Source organism: Tenrec ecaudatus, chromosome 9 (assembly GCF_050624435.1).
Source record: "Tenrec ecaudatus isolate mTenEca1 chromosome 9, mTenEca1.hap1, whole genome shotgun sequence".
Taxonomy (NCBI): domain Eukaryota; kingdom Metazoa; phylum Chordata; class Mammalia; order Afrosoricida; family Tenrecidae; genus Tenrec; species Tenrec ecaudatus.
The window spans coordinates 156,747,437-156,767,942 of record NC_134538.1 but is presented as its reverse complement, the minus strand read 5'-3'; the positions used below and the strand labels follow the sequence as shown (position 1 = coordinate 156,767,942).

Sequence of the window (20,506 nt, the reverse complement as noted above, 5' to 3'; positions counted from 1 at the left end):
GCCATGGCATCTTCAACTGCCTCAAATCCTTGTGGAAGCTGGACCATGAATAAGGAAGACTGGAAAGAGCTGATTCATTAGAAGCAGCTCATTTGTTTGAAGTCCATGGCAAACTCCTGACCTCCTTTCTTACCAACACTTTGGTGACCACTCTTTGAGTGACATTGCCCTGAAAGACTTCCCTCTTCAGAGAGGTGCTAAATAAGGTACTAAATGCAGAAGGCAAACAAGAATCACAGATTTACAAATGTGCTTGACACATGGATAGATGCATATATATTGTGATAAGCGTTGTATGAGCCCCCAATAAAATGATTTTTAAAAAAGATATCAAAGGCAGTGACGACAATATTCGTTCAGAAGCCATAGAACAGTCTCACAGGCAGCTATGGGATAATTCAATGTTGATAATGATGAAGGATTAAGTTTGAAGGGTTCTTGGATTAGGATGAAGAACATCATTAAAAAATGAATAAACTAATATGGCTGGCTTTTACAATTAAAAATATAAAAACTTAAAAAAAAAGAATCACAGATTAAATTATGGGCCAGAGATATGTATGGACTTGGCTGGGCCATGATTCTCAATGCTTTGGCATTTAAGATGATATAATGTGGTAGTTATGTGATATTCCACCATGGCGTAATATGAAAAACCAGAGACGATTTAATCCTGTCACAACCTGAATCTAATGTAGTGGAGTTTCCCTGGAATATGACCTGCAACACTTTTAAATCTTACAATCTGATGAATGGGAAAAAGGAGGGGAGATCAGAGACTTGCTACCAATGAAAAGAGCAAGGAGTATGTGTGGAGTACATCCTTTAAACCAGGGCTCTGCACTGAGAAACTCCTCAAGCAAAGGAAGACTGATGCCAAGACACATGGAGAGTTGCACTGTTCAAGGTCTCCTGGGCTTCCAGCTGATGAAAGAAACCAAAAGCGACACCAGCGCTTCTCAACCTGTGGGTCACGACCCCTTTGGGGGGGTCAAATGTCCATTTCACAAGGGTTGCCCAATTCATAACAGTAGCAAAATTACAGTTATGAAGTAGCAACGGAAATAACTTTATGTGTGTGTAGGGGGGGGCTCACCACAACATGAACTGTTTTAAAGGGCCGCAGCACAAGGAAGGTTGAGAACCACTGCTTTATACCATGAGCAACAGATATCAAAAGTTTTCCTAAAGACGGTGCCAGGAATGCCAACTTCAGGCTCCAAATGAGTGACAGAAGGAACTGCTTATCACATCCAGCCACTTGTGGGATTTGTTACAGCAACAGTAGAAATCTAAAACAGTGATGTCTCTAGCAGTAAACTGGCCTCAACAGGATCAACTTCTTAAGTACCTCCGCTCTCCTCAAGCCTTATTCTACTTCTCTTTTACCATCTGACTCTCTGCAGGTGATTTCCAACTTAAGAGTGAAATGTATGCCCTCAGAAATTGGGAGCTCCACGCACTTTGGGGACACTGACATACCATTTACATCCACTTCTTCTGAGAAGCCCAATTTGCAAAAGGCTGGATGGCACTGACAGCCCAAAATTCATCTGAGTTCCCACATAGAATAAGAGTTCCGACATAGATTAAGTCTCCCTTGAATTCTTTCTGATCATTAACCAAGGATGTAGATAATATGTTCCTCAAGCAGAGTGCATTGGGAAATGGATTACCTTCAACTCCTTTCCAGCCATCCCAGGGAGAGGCATTAGGGGCTGCCCTGGGTGTGTCTGTGATGGAAATCACCTGTACTTGGAGATGTTTACTGTCCCATTCAGTCTCACCCTGATTCCATAGGTCAGATGATCCTAGACCAACCTTATAAGTCATTCTATCTAACATAATGTACACATCCCAATCATGGACCTGATCTCCATCTGTAGTTCCACCTGTAACTGTGATGTATTGATCTGCCACAATAATGAGTGACAGTTCTTTTGTTCCATGCCTATTTATAGCATCCTGACAGTGAATCCTAGATCACAATTTGGCCTCATGCTAACATTCTCCCTCCTCCAGATGATGCGTCTGTGACTGTGTATTTTCTGTGTCTTTCAAGATTTGAGAACAGTCTCCTTGATTATATATATAACTTTTTAGAAGTGATTGAACTATGGAAGTATATGATATGTGAATACTCAATCAAGAAAACTACCCCAAAAAGAAAAAAACAAATGTTATCTATGGTTACCATGGGTGAAGGAGGATGAGTTTTTGCTTAGGGGGCACTGAATTTATGTTAATGGTGGTGGAGTAATTTGGGTAAAGGACCATATTTGCATAAGAAAGAACTTGTTATCAATCAAAAAGCATCCCAGCCCCATCAACTTAAGTGATTGAGCCCTCTTCAGACTCACATAGCTGCAGACCAGTGATGCAGAAAGGTGAAGCAGGATGCTGGGAAATCATAAGCTGGTGGATGCAGTCGCATGGATCCCAGGCCCATGAAAACATCGCAGGGTTCCAACAGCTGGCAAGCTGGCTCCCAGGGTCAGAGGCCCATATGGGGCTGCCCTTGGAGGTAGACACAGAGTCCCAGCAATATTAAGGGGGAGCATCTATTTGAAGGAGGTTTAAATACCCTTCCTGCCATGTACCCTGAAACTCTTGGCAAGTTTACACAAAGGGACAGCTTTACAATTATTTGAGGGTATACAAAGAAACATTAACAGCCAAGCTGTTCACAGTCAGGAGAAGAGGACAAGGTTGGGAACATGAAGTAACTATTAAGTTTGCAGACTGCTACACTTCTGCAGTCTTGCCAGGGAACATAAGGCAAAGTGTCCGTTTTATCCCATGTGGAGAGACAGGCCAGCTGCTGCTTCATCAGCTCCCTAGGTTGAGCTGTCAGCATGTTCCCACAAGCCTTGAACCATGGAAAGTGGTTCTATTTGCCTAAAGAACAAACGGCTTTTTCCCCTACACATGTTAAATCCACCCCAATCTTTCCCTCTCCTAAGTGCTCCTTCACTTGACCTTACAGCAATACATCACTCTTTCTTGCCTTTGTTAGCACTTTTCCCTGTAAATACTAGTATTGTCGCGATTTCCTCCCATCACGTCTCAGTATCATTTGTAGGCTCATCCTCATCAAAAGTTCATTACATGTCAGAATTCCTCCAAACTAGACCCAGGCATTAACTTGTATGAAAAACAAAAACTTAAAAACTGCCATCAAGTTGTTGCTGTCTCAGCAAGCCTAGAGGAGGACAGGGGAGACCTGTCCCTATGGGTTTCTGAGACTATGGGAGTAAAAAGGGCCACCTTTCTCACGTTGGGCAACTGACTGGTGGTTTCAAACTGTTGACCTTATAGATCACAGCCTAAAGCATATAACCACTGTGCCAGGGCTCCTCTTGACTTGTATGAAGGGGAAGCCAACATGCATTAAGATGGAAGGATGGAAAAAACACAAAATAAAAAGATGCAAACAGGGGAGGAGACTCTAGAAAGTTTACAAGAGTAAAAATTAACAGAAGCCTCAGCCCCAATCCCAGCTATGTGGACACCCTTCCCCCTCAAGAATGCACTCCAGAGGACAGCACTGGGGCTACAGCTTGGGGAGAGGGGCATGTCTGATTAGAGCACACAAGGGAAATGAAAAGGGATGGAGAGGGAGGGGAAGACATCCTGGCCCACCAAGCCCCAAGGCTGATATTCCTGCTCAGAGCAGACAATGCAAAAAGAGGACCATAGGGCCGGTCCACCACAAAACACAATGTCCCTCACTGAAACACAGTGCTGCGGAGGACAACACTAGAGACAGTGCGGGAATTGTGCACAATCTGACCCCATCATGCTGGGGTGAAACACTAAGGGCAGACAACAGAGCAGCAAGGGGAGCAGAGTGATGAAATCCCCAGGAAATACCAAAAGTAGACTTTGGAGACAGTGTGGCACCCCATCAGATTCGATGGGTGGAAAACACTCATAAAGGCCAACAAACAGTTCTTGAACTATTTATAGGTTTTCCCATTTTTTGTCCGTGGCTTTCTTTTTGTTGTTTTGGTTTTTTGTAATTGTTTTGTTGGTCTTGACTTCCTTTGTGGTTTTGTTTGGCCTTCCCGTTTGTTGCCCCCCTCCCCCCCCCCCCCCCCCCCCGCTCATTAGTGTCTCTGAATGTCTATCAAGATAAGATAGGCAGGATAAATAATTTGGAGATGAAAAGAAAGGGACCACTGGTTGGGGGGGGGCGGGATACAGAAGAAGAGGATGGGGGAGAAAGGAGTGGGGGGGGAGGAACCAACCTAGGGGCAAGGGCACAACAAGTGAACTAAAGTCAATGGAGAGAAGAACATAGGTGCTTAGTGTGGCTTAATCAAGGGCAATGTAGCAGTGAGGAATTACTAAACCCAAAGGCGGAACATGATGGTGGGACAAGAGGAAAGTAAAAGGAAATAGAGGAAAGAACCAGGAAGCAAAGAACATTTATAGAGCTCTAAATAGAAGCATATACACATGTAAGTATATGTATGTATGTGTGTGTGTGTGTGTGTGTGTGTGTATATATATATATATATATATATATATATATATATAGAGAGAGAGAGAGAGAGAGAGAGAGAGAGAGAGAGAGAGAGAGAGAGAGAGAGAGAGAGAGAGAGAGAGAAAGAGAGAGAGAGAGAGGAACAGAACTGTGTGGTCATAGCTATATGTCAAGAATTAAGGTAGCAGATGAACATTGAACCTCAACTCAAGTACTCCCTCAACACAAGAACACTTTGTTCTAACAATCCGGCATTCTGTGATGCTCAACTTCCCGACCCAATCACTGAAGACAAAATGGATGCATAAGCAAATGTAGTAAAGAAAGCTGATGGTGCCTGGCTATCAAAAGATAGAGCACCTGGGGTCTTAAAGGCTTAAAAATAAACAAGCGGCCATCTAGCTGAGAAGCAATAAAGTCCACATGGAGGAAGCACACCAGCCTGTGCGATCATGAGCTGTCAATGGGATCAGGTATCTAAGACCCAGAACAGAATCATAAACAATATGGATGGAGTGGGGGGGCGTGTGCATGGAGTAGAAACCCAATGCTCATCTGAAGAAGACTGGACACCCCCTCACAGAGGGGGTCATAAGGAAGAGATGAGCCAGTCAGGGTGTGGCAGAGCACCAAAGAAACACACAACTTTGCTCTAGTTCTTTGGTGCTTCTTTCTCCCCATTATCATGACCTCAATTCTGCCTTACAAATTGCATTAGACCAGAACATGCACATTGCAACAGATAAGAGCCCACAACACAGGGAACCCAGGAATAGATAACCCCCTCAGGGCCAACAATGAGAGTAGAGACACCAGGATAATTAGGGGAGGGTGGGGGGAGAAACAGGGAATCGATCACAAAGATCAACCTATACCCCCCCTCCCAGGGGGACAAACTACAGAAAAGTGGGTGAGGGGTAACGGAGGACAATGTAAGATATGAAAATAATAATCTACAACTTATCAAGGGTTCGTGCAGGAGGGCAGGCAGGAGAAGGAGGGTAAAGAAATGGGGAGCTGATATCAGGGGCTCAAGTGGTAAGAGAATACTTTGAAAATGATGGTACCAAAACCAAGCCCCCTGCCAAAAAAATAGGTAGGAAGCATATTTCATCTTAGAAAAAAAAACAACCAATGTCTCCCCCTAGATAATTTTATTAAAATTATACACGGAAACATTGTCAAAACATCTTTTTATTGACTATTGAATATAATTAAAAATAATTGATAAAGTGAGTTTTTGTGCCAGCCTGGCCAATAAACACATGTGGGATTAATTGAAGGGCAGAGAGATAAATGGCTTGGCGAGCCTCGACTTTTGTCTCTTGCTCTTTGATCATCGGACCAGTGTGCGGCTGCCTTGCTTGTTCTGTGCTACACTAACTATGGGACACCTAACCTATGGACTGTGTTGCTGTAATTTGAGGCCCCTTTCAGACCTGCCTCGCCAGAGAATTGGAATGTACATCTCTGAAGTTGGGGACTGACTGTTGGTGACCTGCCTGACAGTTGGTGACCTACCTTGCTGTTTGCTGCCTGTGCTGGGATAGCCTAAATCTCTCTACAGAGGACTACCTGGTGGCCCTCAAGACTTGAAGGACTGCCAGTGTCTCACAACTCTCTCACAGGAATGAGTTACACTGAGCCATTTGTACTGCTTTATAATTTAACTGTTCATTTTTTGTATTCTATATCTATCTGAATATAATTTAACAGTTCATTTCTTGTGTTATATATCTATCTTTATAAATATATATATAATTATCAGCAATATGGTTTTGTCTCTCTAGAGAACCCTGTCTAACACAATAATGCTCTTCTAGTCTCCTGGGATACTAAAGTTAGAAAACTATTGGTAGAATTTCCATGTTTATATTCAATAAAAGAGCATGTATTTTTTTTTCTTACCAAAAGGTTTATGCAAGGGATCCTTGTGATGGAACGCCTCGGTATTTGTGAAAATGACCCAACAAAACCACATACCCGAGCATGAATGTATGCACATATTCTCAGAGTTTGCTCTGTATATAACACCTCACCTACACTGTGTGAGACTGGGTTGCTGAGAAACAAACCAGGGATACTTATATGTATAAGGAAAAACTTTATATCAAGAAGGCATCTCAGTTCAGCCAGGGCCCTCCCCACACTTATGCAATGACAGGCTGATGAAGCGGGAAGCAGGGAGATCACAGGACAGAGGGTGCAGAGTTGCATGAGTTCAAAGATGGTGGAAACATGGCAGAGCCCAGACGTCTCAGGGTTGGGCGGTCCACATGTAATTGACCCTGGAGGCAGACAAGAATCCCAGCCCGCTGAAAAGTCAAGAGGCAAAGAAAGGAGGGGCTCCAGTCTCTCTCAGGAGGCATCATCTGGCCATGACCCGAGTGACAGGTTAGACTTCACTCCCTACTCAAGTTCCACTTGATGTAAAGTCTAACTTCCATATACATGAAAGACAATTATGGAATAAAGTGAAATAAATATTCCACTCTTGTGACCCTGCCCCCAAATGTCAATTAGGACACAAAGGGACCCTAAAGGACAGAGTAGACCTGTTGCACAGAGTTTCACAGTCTGTGATCTTTATAGAAGCAGACAGCCACATCTTACTTCAGCAGTGCAGGCTAGGGGCCTTTAACCACTGAAATCCTATTTTTAAAAGTCTTGCTAATTCCAATGGCTTCATAATATTGTCAGCTAATATTCACAGATGTAATGTGTACTTAGCCATGGTTCATGCACTTAGGGTCAGCAAGTCTTCATGGTACTTTTTAAACGCCAGGGTCCACTTCTTGTTTGATCTGTTAGATAAATGCAGCTGTTAGCCTCACAACAGGAGCTTATTAAGTGCCAGCTCTGCCACTCCAGTGCTATCATATCTGAAATCAAGACTTGCAAAATTCAAATACTGAAGCTGATAGAAAACTACACAACTCTATCAACTGCATATCTTCATGAAATGCAATCTGTAGAAATGCAATACAAAATGAGCCACAAAGGATCTCTTTGCTAGCCTCCTCATACTGAGGGTGCAATCAAGTCCCATGTAAGTCTTTATCCACAACACAGTGAAGGAGCCTTCAGACACCATCAACTCAATTTCCCTGGGCTCAGATGTCTACTTCAAAAGGAATATAGGTCTTGGTGGAATGATGTTTACATTGTCAAATAGACTTGGGGATCACTTTTTTTTGGGGGGGGGGCGCTATTGTCCGTGTCCTAAATCCTGTAGCTTAGGGGCTTTTCCAGACTTCTGAGTTAAGGGGCTTTTATCAGCCACCTCTGAGATTAATTTTCAGCCAGAAGCCTTGTTGAGGTCTACCATACTTTTCCAGCACTGGACAGCTACTTAGGCTTAAAAGAGATACTAAAATCCAAAACTCTACTTACGTTAGCATATATGAGGGCTGTTACAATTTGGGAGACTCGGGGGGGGGGGTGTAGATAAGGTCTGCAGTATTGAAATCCCACCACCTCCAGAAAACAGCTATATCTGGTCTGGTAAGTTACACAGCACAGTTATGAAGAGGCAAAAAAAGTGTAGCCTACTTCACATTTGGTCCCTACCTCTGGATGCTGCAAATATGCCAAGAGGGATCTTTGGCTCACTCACCTAAGGGTGCCATAGTAGCTACAACAGTCCTGGCCCCTCCTCCTTCAGGACATCTCAAACCATGTATGAATGTAGTCATCTGACATGACCAAGACCGTGGATATACCAAGTATTTGAATACATAATTCTTGCAAAGAAATTTTAATTCCCCTCATTCTAGTGAGTGATAGTAGAGGCCTTTAAAGGGTTCATGGGCAAAAGGAATTTTCCCACCAACTTTTTGAAGTCTCCTCATATTTTACTTTTACATTCGCTTATGGACTTGTGGCCTGGGATAGATATATTTGAATATGTAGGAATACAAATTGAGGAAGAGGACAAGGCTACAGAAATTAATTGGAGAGACTTACTATGCAGATAAGTGATGGTTTTAATTTAGTGAGAAAGTTGAAAAGAGAAATCTAGAAAGCCAAGAGCTAAAGTTTGCAAATTACTCAAATTTGGGGAATAAAAATGCACATGATTTTGCTTGATGTGACTAACCTATGGAATGTTATATCTGTAGGAACGCCCAATAAAATGATTAAAAATCTATATATATTAACACCCCCCACCACCAAAAAAAAAAGCTCTTGATTTTAAAACAGTCCTCTGACATCAGATTTGGGCCACATGGAAGTAACTCACTAAAACTAAAACGGACTTTCTGCCATCAGCAAGTGTATAACTGGCAAAAGAGGCAATTATTCTCAAGCTATGAACAAGAGGCCGAAAAGAAGGTGAATCTCTAAAATACACTGCTCTTTTGCCTGGGGACAATTTCCTGAACAGGGTGCAGGGAGGCAGAGGCTGAGGAGTTAGGGCACGAAAGTGGGGCTGTGCACCAGCTGGCACACACAGGGCACAATGTCTATGCTGGGCTTCTCCAGCTCCTGGGTTACCACTTACCAGGAAACTGAAAGGAGCAGAGTCAAGACGTCAAGCAGGAACAGTGAGAAAAATAGAGACATAAAGCAAATAAACCTTAAACATGAGCATATGAGGTGTTCTTAACAATCAATTAAGAGTTGAAATTGACAGCCTGTTAGATAAAAGATCAAGACACACCTATATGATATCTACAAGTGACACACTTTAAATATTAAGGCTGGAAGGAGGGAAAAAACTGACTATCCAAACAAAAAGGATATGAAAGCTGGTAGTAGCTATACTAGGCTCAAAGACAACTCCATGATAAAGTAGTAGAAATGAACATTTTATCATGTTACAGAGTAGGTAATTCAACAGGAAACCAACACTTCAAAATACCCAAATCAAAAACTAACTACTTAAAAAGACAGAGACATACCCACAGCTATAATTGAAGAGTTTCCACATCTCTCTGTAGCGGCTGGAATAGGTACCAACAAAGAAATAATGACTAGATTCACACAACACAAAATGGGCTTGATAAAACTGACATTTACAAAACATTTCAGACAAACTAGTAGAATCTAAATTTATTTCAAGCGCACACGAAACATTCATCAAAATCAAAGCTACGTTAGGCTGAAGAAAAAAAAAGCTCAAGACATTCCAAAAGATTAAACTTATCCAGATTATGTATTCTGACAACAATGAAATAAAATGTCTAGGAAATTCTATACATGCATGTAAATTAACACACTAAGAAATTAATTGGTCATACAAGGATCACAGAAATACTGACAGAATGTTCATAAAAATACATCATCAAAATCTGTTTGAGGCAATTAAAGCAATAGGGGAAATTGCACTTTTAAAGCCAAGGCAAACAAGAAATAAAATTAACAATGTCAAGAGTTGGCTGATAAACAAAAGCATGAATTATCAACATGAGATTTATCACTATGGCATTATCACTATGGGTCTAAATGACATTAAAACAGCATAAAGAGAGGGTGGGGTGGAGTGGAGAGGAGGAACTAATTACAAGTACCGACATATGGCCTCCTCCCTGGGGGATGGATGGCAGAAAGGTGGGTGAAGGGAGACGTCAGACAGTGTAAGATATGACAAAATAATAATTTATAAATGATCAAGGGTTCATGGGGGAGGGAGTAAAATGAGGAGCTAATGTCAAGTGCTCAAGTAGAAAGCAATGCTTCGAGAATGATGATGACAACAGATGTGCATATGTGCTTGACACAATGGATGCATGTATGGATTGTGATGGGAATTGTGCGAGCCCCCAATAAAATGATATTTTTAAATAGCATAAAGAATATTATTAACAAATTACCTTGATACAAAACTGAGACACAAGTAATAGCACTTTTATGGTCAATATCCTTAGTGAAGATTAAATGACAACAAGAACTTGAAAATCAGCAAATCAAACCAGAAATATTTTAAAACTTAAAACACCGTGACCAAATGAGATATATCACAACTACTGGTTTAACATCCCAAATATCTTACATAAACAATTACTATCAAGGTATTTGACTACATAATAAAGAAAACTTGTATGATTACTCAATAAAGAAACATTTGATAAAATTCATGGCCCACTTATGACCAACCTGACTAGACCAGGATTCCCAGTACTATTAGGTGGGTGCTCTCCATTTTGTTGTCTGATGCAACTGTCTTTTATTTTATTCACTGTAAATCCTAACCTCCATAAATTAATGAGACAGAATTTGCCCTACCCCTAACAAGTCCCACCCTTGAGTCAAATCTTTTATTTTACAAGAAACCAAGAAAAAAACAAGCTGAGGAGAGAGACCTTACTACCACCAATAAAGAAGAGGCAGGAAAATGGGCATCCTGTCAACTTTTGGTCCCTGTGCTAAGAACCTTACAAAGCCCAGGGTAAGACTGATGCCAAGGTACGTGGAAATTTACAAGAGTAACGCACCTACAGATGATGGAGACAAGGGCTTTCTTTCCCTCAGAGCCAAGACAGAAAGCTTTCCTTTTAGCCATAGACTTACAGTAAACTATGCAAAAACAAAACAAACTATTTGGGGAAGTCTACTCTACCCACCTGTCCTACAATTCACACCCAAGACAGCTCCACAAACTTTTGTTAAAGACCAACCACCACAGAAGAAAACCAATCAGCTTAGGCTGAAGGGTACAGAGAAAGAAAGGGAACGCTGTCTGCCTCGTAAAGTTCTACAGGCAGGCAGTATGCCAAAGAAGCTACCATCTGTGGTCCTCCAGGTAGAGAGCCATCCTAGAATTAGAAAAGCTGTTGAAGCAAAGTCTCTGTCTAAAACGGTGCATTTGTGGCCTCAGGGTATTCAGGATGGACCTTCAGACTCCTGGATTTCAAGGAAGCCAATATTTGCCAGCTCTGTTTAGAATGTGGGGGTGCCATTAAGGTGTGCCAGGGGGCTGGGACTACCAGATGAACTCAGGTGCTTAAAGCTGAGGCAGTAGAGCTGCCATACCAGTGCACCTAAAACTTAAGGGCCACCAGTCAGAATCCAGAGTAAGGTCAACACCCAGAGTCTGGAAGGTTGGGCCATTGCCTAGTCTCAAAAAACAGAGGACTATTCCTAAGTCTTAAGAGCTAATTTGTAAACTCTTCTGCAGGGTTTGGCCTTGCTTGGTGCCCATTAGGAGCCCGAGTAGCACAGTAAAGTTCTCAACTGCTAACCAAAAGGTTGGCAGTTTAAATGCACCAGTCACTGTGCAGGAAAAGTGGCAGTTTGCTTTTGTAAAGATTAAACCAAACCACATTGACTGCCATTAAGCCGATTCTGACTGAGGTTGTAACACGAACATACAACCTCATCTTTCTCCCGAGGAACAGCTAGTGGGTTTGAGCAGCCAAGCCACCCTTGCAGTTAGCAGTCAGCATCTAACTGGCAGCATCACCAGTACTCTAAAGATGACAGTCTTGAAAACACCCAAAGGCGGGTGTCTACAAGATTAAGATGAGTCAGAATTGATGATGGCAATAGTACTGGGCGCCCACAATCCTTTTTTCTCCTTCCAATTTCTGCCACTTGTAATGGCACAATCTACTTGTGCCTGTTCCACCACTGTACATTGGAAACTACCATATATACTCGAATATAAGCCGACCCTAGTATAAGCTGAGGTACCTAATTATTACCTAGGAAACCAGAAAAACAGATTGATTCGAGTATAAGCCTAGGGTGGAAAATGCAGAAGCTATTGGTGAGTTTCAATAATCAAAACAAATGAAAATAAAATTACTAAAAATTGAGACATCAGTGGGGTAATGTATTTAAATATTTATTTTAAATAAAAACCATAAATAAAAGGACAAGTCATTTAACATTAGTAAACCAGCACAGTAAGTGGAAAATAAGATTAACAAAAATAAGGTATCAACAGTGATACCTTAAGAGTACTATTCCCTGAGCTCAATCAGCAACCAAGCTAAAATGTAAAGAGTTAAAATCCTTCAAAACTGGATTCCTCATCATCATCCGTATCCCAATGCAGAGCTTCAGCTGGAGTGAGGTCATCATAGACGCTGTCCTCACTGAGATCGCCGTCATCACCATCACTGCTGTCATTTTCATACAAAGCGCAGTCTTCACTGCCATCCATAGCATTACTAATACTACATTTCTGGAAGGCACATCGCACCGTGTCTTCTGGAATGTCTTCCCATGCATCTCGAACCCACTTTGCTATTAACTCTATGTCAGGCTTCATGAGATTTCCTCTTTTTGTTGGTCGGGCTTGACCAGATGACATCTATTCATGCCACATCCTTCACACACGGTCTTTAAAAGGCTTAATCAAAGATACATCCAGAGGCTGCAGTTCAGATGTAAGCCCACCTGGAATAACGGCTAAAGTAACTTTACTAGATTTTGCCAATTTTTTTTGTCATCCGATAGGTGGGCTCTGAACATACCCCAAACAAGTAACAATGGCTTTTTCTTTAAGGCTGCTCCTGGTTGTCGGTTCTAAATTTCTTCCAGCCATTTTTTGGTTCTGTCTTCATCCATCCAGCCTTTAACATGTGCATGCACAGTAATTCTTGGTGAGAAATTGATCTTTTTAGGTAAGGTCTTTCTTTTAAAAATAATGACAGGACACAGCTTAGTTCCATTAGCCAAACATGATAGAACTGTAAAGTGTTTGTTTTGTTTTTTCCAATTACTGTGGTTTTGAGAAAAATGATTTTTTTCTCCTAAACCTTCCACAGTTCTGTTGCTGGAAGATCAAAAGTCATGGCAGTTTCATCCATATTCCCAATATCTGCCAGGTCATAATTATAAATCCTTCTTTGTTTTATAATAAATGACTGGGATGACAATTTTTTCTTCAAGGTCTTGTGGCAATTTCTGGGAAATCTTTGTCCCTTGTCTCAAACATAGTAGGCCAAACCTATTCATGAAGTGGGTACACCATCCTGCTGATGCCACAAATTTTTCAATGCCTTGTGCTTTATATTTGTCATTCTTAGCCATTTGTAGAGCACATATACGGATTCCCCTGCGTGTTCTACAGTAACCATTTTGACGATACTCCATACCCATTTATGCAATTCACTCTCTAGAGCCCCATAAAAAGATGTTAAACTGCAATGAGCTTTTTTAGCTTTTGGAATCTGTTCCAAGTCAGCCTTCATTTTCCGCCACTCCCTCACTTGCTTCTTGTCAACACAGATTTCCCTACTTGCAATACTGTTATTGCTCTCTTCTGCTCTTGACACAACCTTCATTTTGAAACCAGCCTCATATGACTGGCATTTTTGTTTTGGTTCTAGAGTATCCATTTTTATAGGATAAAAAAACAAGACTTAGAAAAAGAATTTTCATGGTAATGCCACCCCCCCCCCCGCCCCGCAACGTGTTATCTGGGAGAAGGGGGGGAGGGGGGAGAAATCCGTGCAGGTGGGGGAAGCAGAATGTGAATTAAGACAGAGACCAGAGGGGAGAGGCGGAGCGCAGCCACAGACACATCCTTACCAGTTCAGCTGCCGGTGTAAGTGAATCGCTACAGATGCTTCTGCAAATTGGAGCTGTCCATGTCATAGGACGGCTCTGATTGGTTAGATGTGAGTAAAGAACCATTCAAAGCCCTGCAGTGTCAGCGGGGCTTTGAATGAACAGCGGAGAAACGGCAATCACCTGCGAGATGTTACACCTCGCTGGGGTCTGGGGTACCACTGATCCATGTATAAGCCGAACCTGTTTTTCAGCACAAAAAGTGTGCTTATACACGAGTATATAAGGTAATCAATCCCCCTTTGCAGTCTAGATTTCACATATTCACAGGTTAATAGGACTTTTGCCTTAGGATGTAATACACTTAGGTCTTGCCCGTATTTGATTTAGATAAAACAGATTAGAATAAATATTTAGGACTTAGGAGTTCATTTAAGACTTTTGGGATAATATGATGGGGTGAATGTTTTTGCATGTGGTAAGGATAATTAAGTTGAGGGTTCAAAGGATGGTATGGCATAGACAGAACTGTGTCCACCAAAAATGTCAACTTATAATTGAACTATGGAATAATAAAACATATGTATTAACTCCCAAGTTAGAGCAAATTTAAAAAAATGCATCCAGGAATGAGTTTGGGTCTTGCACTAAATCCTAGCTCCAACTTAAGAACAATGAGTTGTTACATCATGGCCCTGCTTGATACTGGTCCTCAGGAAGGGTACAAAGAAGATACAGGTGCTAAAGCAAAATGTGACAAAGAATTATGATGGTTCCCACACTATTAGAAAAAAAAATAGCGTCTGGGGTCTTAAAGGCTTGTCTCCTAAACAAGCAGCCATATAAGTGAGATGTCAACTAAGTCCACATGGAAGGAGCACACCATCATCAATCACCAAAGGATTGGAATCCATCTAATCTAAAGTCGAAGGAGGGATCAGTATCAGAGCCTAAATTGTGAGACTCCAGTGTGCAGATAGCAATGGATGACAGTGAGCGCCCAAGACTCAATTGTGGAACTACATAGGAAATAAGGCCTCCACAGAACTCCCCCTAACATTGAGAGGTGGGAGGAAAGTGGTTACTACATAGAGTGCTTGGGAAAGAGAAGTATGAAAGATCAAAGGCATAAATCTGACCTGAACTATTAAAACTTTGTCAGTCACATGCCCCCTATGATGCAGGCTGGACCTGATCTGGTTTCCAAAATTGTCTGTATTTTTGGTTTGTATTGCTTTGTTCGGTTTTTGTTTATTCATATTACAGTGTATCTCCGAGATCTTATGTCAATGGAGGTCACCCTCTTGAAGCTGTGTTATATGCTTTTCCTTTTTTTTGGTATATGAAACCCAGGATTGATGAACCTATAGGGATACCAAGTACAATAAGGGGTTCAGGGGGATGGGGAGTACTTTTCGGGGGGGAGGGTAAAAGAGAGACAATGTCAAGGAGTCCATGTAGAAAAAGAATGTTTGGTTTAGAAACTGATTGTGGTAGCAACTGTACATTCTATGTGATGTGACTCAAATATGGAATAATGTATGTATTAAATTCCCTTTAAAAACTGTCAACTTGACTTACGTCACATGATTCCCAGTATTGTGTACTTGTCCTCCATTCTGTGATCTTATGTACTAATCCTCCAGTCTCTGTGCTGTAAGCCCTCTGTAAGTTAATGAGCAGGATCAGTGTGGGGTGTATCTTGAGTCGGTTATAAATAAGAATAAAACTCAAGTCACACAGCATAGCTTGAGTCATATCTTTTCTCTTACAAAACTAATTTCGGTAAGATTTTAAAAATTTATTCTTTATTAAGGAGAGAGGAGCCAGCAAGGAGAGGGACCTCATTAGCACCAAGATAGAAGAGTCAGAAAAAGAATGCGTCCTTTGGACTCGGTATTACTGTGCTTAAAACAGTGGTTCTCAACCTTCCTAATGCCGCGACCCTTTAATACATATAAATGAAAACACACTGAGTCAAATTATATCTGATATATCATACTTGAACAAAGGAAATATATGTGATAATCACATACAAAGAAAATACATTGACAATTACAAGCCTCGCTTTTGCAATTAATCACGTGGTTGTAATTGATAGGTAGAACTACCTTCTACTGCTACACATTGTATATTACCTTTGCCCTCAGCAAGCACCTCAGCTGGCTGTGGTTTTTGGCCTGGCGGGGTGAGACCCAGACCTTCATTCCTGAGGGGTCTGGGTCATTATAAGTCCTGTCAGGATTGGGTTGCTGTAATTTACCATTTACTTTAATAACAGGGCATGGTAACATAAGAGTCAGCCTATGGGATCTCCTGGATTCCAGACATATTCTTCTTCACCTCCATTATGTAGTACCAGTCCAATTTCTCCTTGATAATCAGGATCAATCATACCACTTAGTACAGTGACATCCTTCCTGACCTGTTGATCCAAAGGCATGAGAAGCCCAAAGTGGCCAGGGAGCATTCTCAGCTGCCAGTTCAGTGGAGTCCGTGCTGTGTTTCCAGGTGGGAGAGTTCCTTTCTTCGGGACCAGGACCTCCAGGCCTGAGGAACACAGGGTTGCTGGGACAAGATGCAAAAATGGTGCAAGTAGAACACTAGGAGTAATAGTGAGTGGTGCCACTCCAGCTTCCACCCCTTGGTTCCTGGACCCATGAATTCTGGCTACTGGAGACACAGCACCATACATTGGCCGCTGGTTTAGAGCGTATACAGCTTCCGGGAAACATTGCTCTAGCACCATCCACAACCAAAAGCAAATGGATAAACAAGTGTATATATAACTGATAGTGCCAACATGGATCCACCTTAAAATCCACATGCTGAGCATGAGACACCAAATACAAAATAACACACAGTGGATCATTCCCTTTCTATGAAGTTCTGAAACAGGAACCAGGTGTGGTTACAGGGAGGAAGGAGGACTGTCTGAAAGAAGCAAAGAATGTCTGGGAGAATGGATAGTAGTGATATATATAGTGCACATGACTCTCAAAGCTCATACATTTTACAATCTGCTTTAGTTTCTATTTCCGAAAGTCTACTGCTGATTGGGACTGATTTCAGGCCAGAGACCCAAGTTGAGAAAGCAATATTAATAAGAGTGAGTCTTTGAATTCTGTTGGCTCAAAAAGAGTGTGTTTTCATTTATTCCTTTAACATATAACTTTCATTATGATAATTAACTTCTCTCAATACTATATAGTTTTCTGTGTAGAGATCTTATATTTTTGGTAAACTAGTTAAGAACTATTTTATGCTATTTATAAATAGTATTTAACATTTTTAAATTTACAACTTTTTTGCTGCCTATTGCCTTTGAAATAGTTGGTTTTCGTGTACTGACTGTATCCCCTTACCACATCATATACTTAGTGTACATTACTTTAAGTAGACTAGACTGCAATAAAGCTGGTTTAAAACTTTAATTGAATATTGAGTGTTTTTTGCTCTGTTATATGTAAAAGCCTTTGGGAAACAGACAATCTTCTACCATCCACACTCTCCCATTATACAAAATCCTTAAAGGAGCTCAGTAAACTGTGAAGAGAAATGTCAAATTTGGAAGTAAAACTCCAAATTAGAAAATACTACTAAACTTTTGCTTACATCCATCTTGTATTCATAAAGTGATTTACTGTTCTCATCAAGAACCAAAAGAAGTTTTAAAGTCACCTATCTGAAACTAAAACAGTTGTCAATGACTATAAAATCAAGATGAGAATGTAAGGGGCAGGGAAGCAAGTGAAACTACCAGAGGCGAAAACATCAGAATATTCACACATTGTAAAGAATGTAGCCAAAGTCAGTGAACATGTGCAGAAATTGTCTGTTAAGAAACCTCAGCTGCTGTGCAAACCATCACCAAAAATACAACAAAAATATTCTTTTAAATCAGCCATCAGCTCCCCAAACGATTTAACTACCTTATAAACTGCCAATAAAAAAAGTCTCAGGAAATGAATGGGTTCTTCTATTCATGTTTACACCCTGTGAACAAATACTGTGACCCCTTTCTAAAGTATACTCAGTATTTTTTTTTAAAGCACATTGGTCTCTGGCTCAACAGCAAGTCAATAATAGACATTTCGACACACACTACAACATTTCTCCAGGATCAATTTGTCTCAAGAATGTACCAAAAGAAAATCCATTTTCTAGATCATTCTCTTTTCTTGAAAACTAAGAAAAGACTGCGAAGGCTGAGGCAGTCACCCAGCTTAGTGTAGGAGTACTCATCCTCACTCTTCCCCATGTGCACCTGCCACACAGAAAGGAAGTGTAGACCAGGGGGTTGAGCTGGCGTGCTCAAGGGGAGGCTTGGCCTGCCTCCAGGGGGAGCTCTGCAAAAGGATAAGGACACTGATGGAGAGAGTGGTAGAATCTCAGCATTCACAAACTATTTGTTTAAAACTTGCTTATTTCCAATTTTTATTTTAAAAAATAGGATTTATATTGTTTTTCATTTTAGAATAATAAAGGGAACATTGGAAAGTAGAAAGAGAAACCAGGTCAGCTACTGTTGAAAACACGTTAAACCTCAATGTGTGATCTTGATTTTCTAAAGAATCCTATCATCAGTTGTATTGTAAAACATATTGTAAAACATTCTGGCTTGAGTTAAAGAAATACTATGGTCTAAGTTTTCCTAAGTATTTAATAAAGAGATAAAAGAACAAAATATATGACTTCCCCACCTGTGTTCGTCTGGGTACTTTAGAGAAACAAATCCACAGAAACTCATGTATAAGAGAGAATTTTATATAAAGGTTAAGTGCATATCAAGAAAACATACCAACCCAAGGCTGCCCAAGCCTACAAGTCCAACATTAACCCATTCACCTATATGTCCAACACCAATCCACAAAGTCCTCCTCCATCTCACCAAACAGATGCAATGATGCTGACTGCAAGAGGAAAGCTGAGTCAGTGAATGTGTAAACATCTCAGCACTGGCAGGGATCTCCACATGGGTGCTCCAGCACCCAGGGCTGCATTGGAGTAGGTCCATGTGGCTTCTCCTCAGGGATGTCTTGCAGGAAATGAGCCTTGCCAGCTAAATCAGAGAACTGGCTAAGGCAGCTGCACTCTGGTAAGACCATGAGAAAGCAAGAGACCTGAGAACTCGAAAGGCAAGGCTGAGCCATTTATCTCTCCACCCTTCAATTAACCCATGTGTTTATCGGCTAGATTGGCACAATAAACTAACTCACCACCCCTTGATTCATGTTGATTGAAGATGTTTGAGATGTTCCAAATAAGTTGAAGGGTTATTTTGATGATGGTGGTGCTAGGTGTCAAGTCAGCTCTGACCCATAGCGATCCCATGTTCAACAGGACAAAACACTGCGACATTCTGGCCATCCTCAAAACTGTTCCTGTGTGTGAGCCAGCCCACTGATGTAGCCACTATGTTAATCAATCTGTGATGGCCTTCCTCTTTTTTTGGTAGCCTTTCCACTTTACTAAAAACAGTATCCTCCAGGGGCTAGTCTCTCCTGAAACTATGTCCAAAATATGTAAGACGAAGTACCGTATATACTCTTGTATAAGCCGAGCTTTTCAGCACATTTTTATGCAGTTTTTGTGGTAAAATTAGGTGCCTCAACTGATATTAAGGTCTGTTTATACTCAAATATACACAGTAAGTACTCTGGCCTTCTTCCAACAGAGCGGCTTGTCCTCTTAGCAATCTTTCAATATTCTTCTCCAGTACCACGTTCAGTATGCATCAATTATTCTACTTCCTTATTCAATGTCTATCTAACTTTCACATGCATAAGATCCAATGGAGAATACAATTGCTTGGGTCAGGCACACAACAGTCCTCAAAGTAACATCCTTGCTCTAGGTTTTGTGCAACATTTTTACTCAATGCAACTCATTTTTTGATCTCTTGACTGCTGCTTCCATGAGCATTAATGGTGGATGCAAGTAACACAAAATCCTTGACAATTTCAACTTTTTCTCCATTGATCATGATGTGTTACCTATTGATCCAATTGTGAGGATTTTTGGTCTTCCTTACATTGAGTCGTAATCCATACTGAAGGCTACAATCCTTGATTTTCATCAGCACGTGCTTCAACTCCTCCACACACTCAGCAAGTTGTGTCATCTGTTCTATCTCTGGTTGTTAAGTCTTCCTCTAATCCTGATGCCACATTCTTCTTCGTATAAGCCAGCTTCTCTGACTATATGCTCGACATACAGATTGAACAAGTATGGTGAGAGGATACAACCCGGATGCACACCTTTCCTGATTTTAAGAAAGTAGAATTACCTTGTTCTGTTCTCACAACTGTTTCCTGGTACGTGTATAAGTTCTGAATGAATGAGTCCAATGAAGTGTTGTAGAATTCCTATTCTTCTCAATGTTATCTAGTTTATTATGGTCCTCAGTTGAATGCCTTTGCATAGTCAATGAAGTACAAGTAACCATCTGTCTAGTATTCTGTGCTTTGAGCCAAGATGCATATGACATCAGCAGTGATAACCCTTGAACCACATCCTCTTCTTAATCCAGGCTGAACTTTTGGCAGTTCACTG

General features: G+C 41.1%; 1 protein-coding gene across 2 annotated transcripts in view; it reads right to left on the bottom strand.

Moving 5' to 3' along the window:
* Positions 1-20,506, bottom strand: part of TRIM24 (tripartite motif containing 24) — a 110,672-nt gene that overhangs the window by 80,969 nt on the left and 9,197 nt on the right. The window lies entirely within an intron of this gene.